Source organism: Rhipicephalus microplus, chromosome 4 (genome assembly GCF_043290135.1).
Source record: "Rhipicephalus microplus isolate Deutch F79 chromosome 4, USDA_Rmic, whole genome shotgun sequence".
In the NCBI taxonomy this organism is placed as follows: domain Eukaryota; kingdom Metazoa; phylum Arthropoda; class Arachnida; order Ixodida; family Ixodidae; genus Rhipicephalus; species Rhipicephalus microplus.
In genome coordinates, this window is record NC_134703.1 from 66362609 (window position 1) to 66369838 (window position 7230).

Consider the following 7230-nt stretch of genomic DNA (forward strand, 5'->3'; position numbering starts at 1 on the left):
GTGAGAGCACCGGGTAAGCACAGTGAAGTCGATGTAATGCAAAATGGCATCAATAAACACACGAGCAGTACAAAGAGCAAAAGGGCGGATAGCGTTCCCCTGGGCTTCGACTAGATTGGGTCCATTATAAGGTGTCATTACTTTCTTCAGGTGTTTGCACAAATCATACCTAATCACAGAAACTGTAGCACCGGTGTCCACCAAAGCGTCCACGAGAACTCCTTCCACCGTAACAGAAACCATGTTGAACGGGCGTGCTGGAGGAATATGAGTCCTACTGTTACATGCAGTTTCTCCTCCGAAAACTGCATCATTTAGTTTATTGACCGGCTATCAGTAGTAAACGAGGCTGGCCGAAGAGGAGAGGAGGAGCGACGGAAGGGCGAAGGTGATCGGCGTCGGCTTGAATGGTAAGTGTTCCGCGTCTCAGTCGACGCGGGTGGAGATGGAGACCACTGCTGTCCAGATGAATAACTCCGAGAGTAAGAGTCCCCTTTGGAAAAGTCCCGTTCGCGCATGTCGTACCCGCGACGCTCGTCCTGCTGGCGCTTGCGGCAGAAGCGCGATATATGGCTACGATATCCACAGTAAAAGCATGTTGGGCGAGACGGGCGCCAAGGCGGGTAGTAGAGGGCGTTCGGCACACCGGGAGATAGCGCACTCAAGTGGACTGACGGAGGTTCGGGTGGGATTGGTCGGAAGTGGACCGGTGGTGCAGCAGCAACCGGCGTGAATGATGGCAGTGGTGAAGTAGAGTTTACGTTGCGGGGAGGCGCGGCCGCAACTTGCGCGTACGTTGGAGGGCTAGATGTAGGTGGCTGGACCTAGGCTGGACCGGTGAATGATGTTAGTTCCTCCCTTACGATGTCACGGAGGGCCATGCTTGAAGGCTGTGTGACAGATGGAGAAGGTTGTGGATACCCATTGATTGAAGTTCTTCTCGTAGGATCTCCCGTATCATGTCACGCAGTTCCCGGTCTGCGGTACGGTGTTCACTATTGCCCGACTGAAGGCGAACATAAATCAAGTTCGTCGAGACGCTGACACGTAGAGACGACGTCCGTGACAGTAGAAGGATTCTGGGCAACAAGAGCATTGTAGGCAATGCTTCCGATGCCCTTCAGGATGTGGCGCAGTTTGTCCGACTCGGACATCGAAGAATTGACGCGCCGGCAAAGCGCAAGGACATCCTCGATATAAGATGTGTATGACTCGCCGGGATGTTGTTGGCGAGTATCTAGGGCCCTCCTCGCTAGAGCGGATCGAACGGCTGGCGTGCCGAATACTTGGCGAAGCTGCTGCTTGAAGGCAGACCAGTCGGTGAGGTCGATCTCAAGGTTCAAGAACCATGTCTTGGCAACGCCCGTGAGATAAAGCGATACTCGGCGGAGCTTGTTAGAGTCGTCCCAGTGATTAGTTGCGCTTACCCGCTCGTAGTTATCGAGCCAGTCCTCCACATCTTCGCCGCGGAGACCAGCGAAGATCGGAGGGTCACGCTGGTGGTTTACGATGTAAAGAGGAGGGGCTTGCGGCGCAGTGACGGCTTGCGGCGCAGAGACGGGAGCCGAAAGGGCATCCACTCACTCACTCTGAGACATGTTGGCGGACTGAGGGTCCAAGCGGTGGCCTGAACGGAGCTCCAGCGAGTAGGCGTTGTAAGTAGAGGTACTGGGAACGTCAATCCACCTCCACCACGTATGACGTCTCGGTTGTAGCGAGGTTTATTGGCCGTGAACTCGGGAACGAACAAGCGCAACGGACCCGACCAAGAAGCGCTCGTGCCAAGCAGATGATGATTGTCAGCCAGAACATGTGATGATGATTGACTGCTGTTCAGATGAGGATGAAGCGCATAATAGATGCCTACAATATATATATATATGGCAAATATGCCAGAATATATATATATATATATATATATATATATATATATATATATATATATATATATATATATATATATATATATATATATATATATATATATAACACAATATTAATGAGATATAACAGACAGTAATGCCAAGGAATGTACAGGGGAAGTTATTAGAACCAATGGAATGTAAATAAGAAGAAAGAAGAAAGAAAAGTGGATGAAAAAATTACCAACTGTGAGCAGGAATCGAACCTACGACCTTCGAATTACGCGTTCGATGCTCTAACCACTGAGCTATCACAGCGGCCCTCCCTCCATCCACTTTTTTGGGTTTATCTGTGAATTTAGAAGTAGGAGCGACAGTCAGCGCCATCTATAAGCCAAACAACGAGTGTGAAAACACTCTTATGCGCATGTTTGGCGTCACGTAGCACGTGAACTTATTATGAGCGGGCAGCTGATTAATTGTCCCTCTTATACAACCTAAACACACCAAGTCTGCCAGTACGAGACCCTCGTTCAATGAAATAAGGAAAAGAAGTGTATACCTAAGGGCTCGTTTTTCCGTGTTTTAACACAATATTAATGAGATATAACAGACAGTAATGCCAAGGAATGTACAGGGGAAGTTATTAGAACCAATGGAATGTAAATAAGAAGAAAGAAGAAAGAAAAGTGGATGAAAAAATTACCAACTGTGAGCAGGAATGGAACCTACGACCTTCGAATTACGCGTTCGATGCTCTAACCACTCGACCGAGCTATCACAGCGGCCCTCCCTCCATCCACTTTTTTGGGTTTATCTGTGAATTTAGAAGTAGGAGCGACAGTCAGCGCCATCTATAAGCCAAACAACGAGTGTGAAAACACTCTTATGCGCATGTTTGGCGTCACGTAGCACGTGAACTTATTATGAGCGGGCAGCTGATTAATTGTCCCTCTTATACAACCTAAACACACCAAGTCTCCCAGTACGAGACCCTCGTTCAATGAAATAAGGAAAAGAAGTGTATACCTAAGGGCTCGTTTTTCCGTGTTTTAACACAATATTAATGAGATATAACAGACAGTAATGCCAAGGAATGTACAGGGGAAGTTATTAGAACCAATGGAATGTAAATAAGAAGAAAGAAGAAAGAAAAGTGGATGAAAAAATTACCAACTGTGAGCAGGAATCGAACCTACGACCTTCGAATTACGCGTTCGATGCTCTAACCACTGAGCTATCACAGCGGCCCTCCCTCCATCCACTTTTTTGGGTTTATCTGTGAATTTAGAAGTAGGAGCGACAGTCAGCGCCATCTATAAGCCAAACAACGAGTGTGAAAACACTCTTATGCGCATGTTTGGCGTCACGTAGCACGTGAACTTATTATGAGCGGGCAGCTGATTAATTGTCCCTCTTATACAACCTAAACACACCAAGTCTGCCAGTACGAGACCCTCGTTCAATGAAATAAGGAAAAGAAGTGTATACCTAAGGGCTCGTTTTTCCGTGTTTTAACACAATATTAATGAGATATAACAGACAGTAATGCCAAGGAATGTACAGGGGAAGTTATTAGAACCAATGGAATGTAAATAAGAAGAAAGAAGAAAGAAAAGTGGATGAAAAAATTACCAACTGTGAGCAGGAATCGAACCTACGACCTTCGAATTACGCGTTCGATGCTCTAACCACTGAGCTATCACAGCGGCCCTCCCTCCATCCACTTTTTTGGGTTTATCTGTGAATTTAGAAGTAGGAGCGACAGTCAGCGCCATCTATAAGCCAAACAACGAGTGTGAAAACACTCTTATGCGCATGTTTGGCGTCACGTAGCACGTGAACTTATTATGAGCGGGCAGCTGATTAATTGTCCCTCTTATACAACCTAAACACACCAAGTCTGCCAGTACGAGACCCTCGTTCAATGAAATAAGGAAAAGAAGTGTATACCTAAGGGCTCGTTTTTCCGTGTTTTAACACAATATTAATGAGATATAACAGACAGTAATGCCAAGGAATGTACAGGGGAAGTTATTAGAACCAATGGAATGTAAATAAGAAGAAAGAAGAAAGAAAAGTGGATGAAAAAATTACCAACTGTGAGCAGGAATCGAACCTACGACCTTCGAATTACGCGGTCGATGCTCTAACCACTGAGCTATCACAGCGGCCCTCCCTCCATCCACTTTTTTGGGTTTATCTGTGAATTTAGAAGTAGGAGCGACAGTCAGCGCCATCTATAAGCCAAACAACGAGTGTGAAAACACTCTTATGCGCATGTTTGGCGTCACGTAGCACGTGAACTTATTATGAGCGGGCAGCTGATTAATTGTCCCTCTTATACAACCTAAACACACCAAGTCTGCCAGTACGAGACCCTCGTTCAATGAAATAAGGAAAAGAAGTGTATACCTAAGGGCTCGTTTTTCCGTGTTTTAACACAATATTAATGAGATATAACAGACAGTAATGCCAAGGAATGTACAGGGGAAGTTATTAGAACCAATGGAATGTAAATAAGAAGAAAGAAGAAAGAAAAGTGGATGAAAAAATTACCAACTGTGAGCAGGAATCGAACCTACGACCTTCGAATTACGCGGTCGATGCTCTAACCACTGAGCTATCACAGCTGCCCTCCCTCCATCCACTTTTTTGGGTTTATCTGTGAATTTAGAAGTAGGAGCGACAGTCAGCGCCATCTATAAGCCAAACAACGAGTGTGAAAACACTCTTATGCGCATGTTTGGCGTCACGTAGCACGTGAACTTATTATGAGCGGGCAGCTGATTAATTGTCCCTCTTATACAACCTAAACACACCAAGTCTGCCAGTACGAGACCCTCGTTCAATGAAATAAGGAAAAGAAGTGTATACCTAAGGGCTCGTTTTTCCGTGTTTTAACACAATATTAATGAGATATAACAGACAGTAATGCCAAGGAATGTACAGGGGAAGTTATTAGAACCAATGGAATGTAAATAAGAAGAAAGAAGAAAGAAAAGTGGATGAAAAAATTACCAACTGTGAGCAGGAATCGAACCTACGACCTTCGAATTACGCGTAATTCGAAGGTCGTAGGTTCGATTCCTGCTCACAGTTGGTAATTTTTTCATCCACTTTTCTTTCTTCTTTCTTCTTATTTACATTCCATTGGTTCTAATAACTTCCCCTGTACATTCCTTGGCATTACTGTCTGTTATATCTCATTAATATTGTGTTAAAACAAGGAAAAACGAGCCCTTAGGTATACACTTCTTTTCCTTATTTCATTGAACGAGGGTCTCGTACTGGCAGACTTGGTGTGTTTAGGTTGTATAAGAGGGACAATTAATCAGCTGCCCGCTCATAATAAGTTCACGTGCTACGTGACGCCAAACATGCGCATAAGAGTGTTTTCACACTCGTTGTTTGGCTTATAGATGGCGCTGACTGTCGCTCCTACTTCTAAATTCACAGATAAACCCAAAAAAGTGGATGGAGGGAGGGCAGCTGTGATAGCTCAGTGGTTAGAGCATCGAACGCGTAATTCGAAGGTCGTAGGTTCGATTCCTGCTCACAGTTGGTAATTTTTTCATCCACTTTTCTTTCTTCTTTCTTCTTATTTACATTCCATTGGTTCTAATAACTTCCCCTGTACATTCCTTGGCATTACTGTCTGTTATATCTCATTAATATTGTGTTAAAACACGGAAAAACGAGCCCTTAGGTATACACTTCTTTTCCATATATGTATATATATATATATGCAATTACTCCTTTTTTAGGGGCAACATTTCATATGTTGCCCTTAGATATAGTTGGAACAGAATGAGAAAAGAAGCAAGGAAGGTAAACAAGCTTGGCTCGGTTGGCTACGCAGTACGAATAATAGATCAGACATTGAAAAAGAACACGATAAATTAAAAAGAAAATTAGAAATCAGAACACAGACCACAAACTCGCGCTGTTAATACATGGAAACTGGTGAAGTCCGGTCGCCTTGAAGTAGCTGAGCAGTGCTTTAATGGCCTTGTGCAAGCACGTCACCGTGGGCCGATCTAAGGTATAGTTCGTAGCAGAATGGTATTACTGCCATGATACAGCCAGATACACGGTATTATACACTATTGCCCGATACACAGTATTATTGCTTGTGCAGCACCAACTACACTGACATGCCAGAAAATATTCTAGTGTGGTTTATACAGTAGTCGCACTGGCTCTCAACTCAAATACTTTTTACCAGAATCTGACTACCCTATAGTAGTTCTCTCTTGAATATTACACTTTGTTTTCCTTAAACACGTTGCGCTTCTTCCAGTTATACAAGTAACCTAGCTGCTACTCCAACAGTTCGAGAAAGTACGTTTGTGCGGATTTATTTTCCAGAGAAATGCAGGCTAAATTTCGAGTGTAGGTCGACCATATTTCACACCCGCGTGCAAAACGCAACACAGCATTAAGCATGTCCTTTAGTAGAGGACAACTAGTCTGTAGTGGGGAAAACTAGTGCAACGGCTGTCAAGGTTGCGTCTTGCTGATTGACATTGCAACGGCAAATATGCCAGAATTCTTTTACTTAGAAAGATTTCGCAAATCCATGTAGCTTTAGTGAAGCACTTGCGATGCGTGTAAATTAAAAATATTCACTTTCGTGACTAAACTGAAAGAACTTTCTTGCCTATGAAATACAGCTTTTTTTTTTATCTGGCTTGCGGTGCCTATGTGGAAGAAACAGTGTGGAAGATTTGTTGGATATTTCGCTTGCGCACGCCAGCAACGCCGTGGTCTACGCGATTTCCCTGCCACCCCGCTCATATTCCACAGAGTTTGTCAACTCTACTGCAGAACCTCACCCTCTCATCTCCATTGTTATTTCGCCCAAACAAATTCACAGAGGAGTAACAATTTTTTGTCGCATAAACACCAACAAACTTCTTCTTGTGCTCGTTGTTTACTTTACCATGCGACATTGCTTACTGGTCGTCAACACTATTTCTTTCGTAATTTGTATCTTCCGAACGGCCTAGTATACATGGGCCCTATATTTTGTTGGGCATGAACGATATGAAGTACAGCGGTGTGAATATGTATATAGTGAAACTTGCAATGCACTGCTGAATAGCGCAATCCCTTATTCCTTTTCGTCTCATTTGCAGGTAACCATGGTCACAGAAGTAAAGCCAAGTTTCTATACAATTTCCATACCTGCAAGGGTAAGCCATTTCATTTATTTCATGGACACACTACCACTGACGCACATTTTACTCCTGTATGCTTCTTCCACACGCCGCTGCAAGGTACCCTTGATATTTTGCTCTACTATTTTTTACGTTTTATTCATGCTGAGCCCCTCATGTGCCGTAATATTGCACTCCTATGTCTA

At 44.0% G+C, this 7230-nt stretch overlaps 4 non-coding genes across 4 annotated transcripts; 1 reads left to right on the forward strand and 3 right to left on the reverse strand.

The window, feature by feature from the left end:
- Positions 1 to 2107: 2107 nt before the first annotated feature.
- On the reverse strand, positions 2108 to 2180 carry TRNAT-CGU (transfer RNA threonine (anticodon CGU)). Its single transcript has one exon. It is a non-coding gene; the product is annotated as a tRNA-Thr (tRNA).
- Positions 2181 to 3036: 856 nt separating this feature from the next.
- TRNAT-CGU (transfer RNA threonine (anticodon CGU)) lies at positions 3037 to 3109 on the reverse strand. Its single transcript has one exon. It is a non-coding gene; the product is annotated as a tRNA-Thr (tRNA).
- Positions 3110 to 3498: 389 nt separating this feature from the next.
- Positions 3499 to 3571, reverse strand: TRNAT-CGU (transfer RNA threonine (anticodon CGU)). Its single transcript has one exon. It is a non-coding gene; the product is annotated as a tRNA-Thr (tRNA).
- A 1782-nt stretch (positions 3572 to 5353) lies between these two features.
- Positions 5354 to 5426, forward strand: TRNAT-CGU (transfer RNA threonine (anticodon CGU)). Its single transcript has one exon. It is a non-coding gene; the product is annotated as a tRNA-Thr (tRNA).
- Positions 5427 to 7230: the final 1804 nt, after the last annotated feature.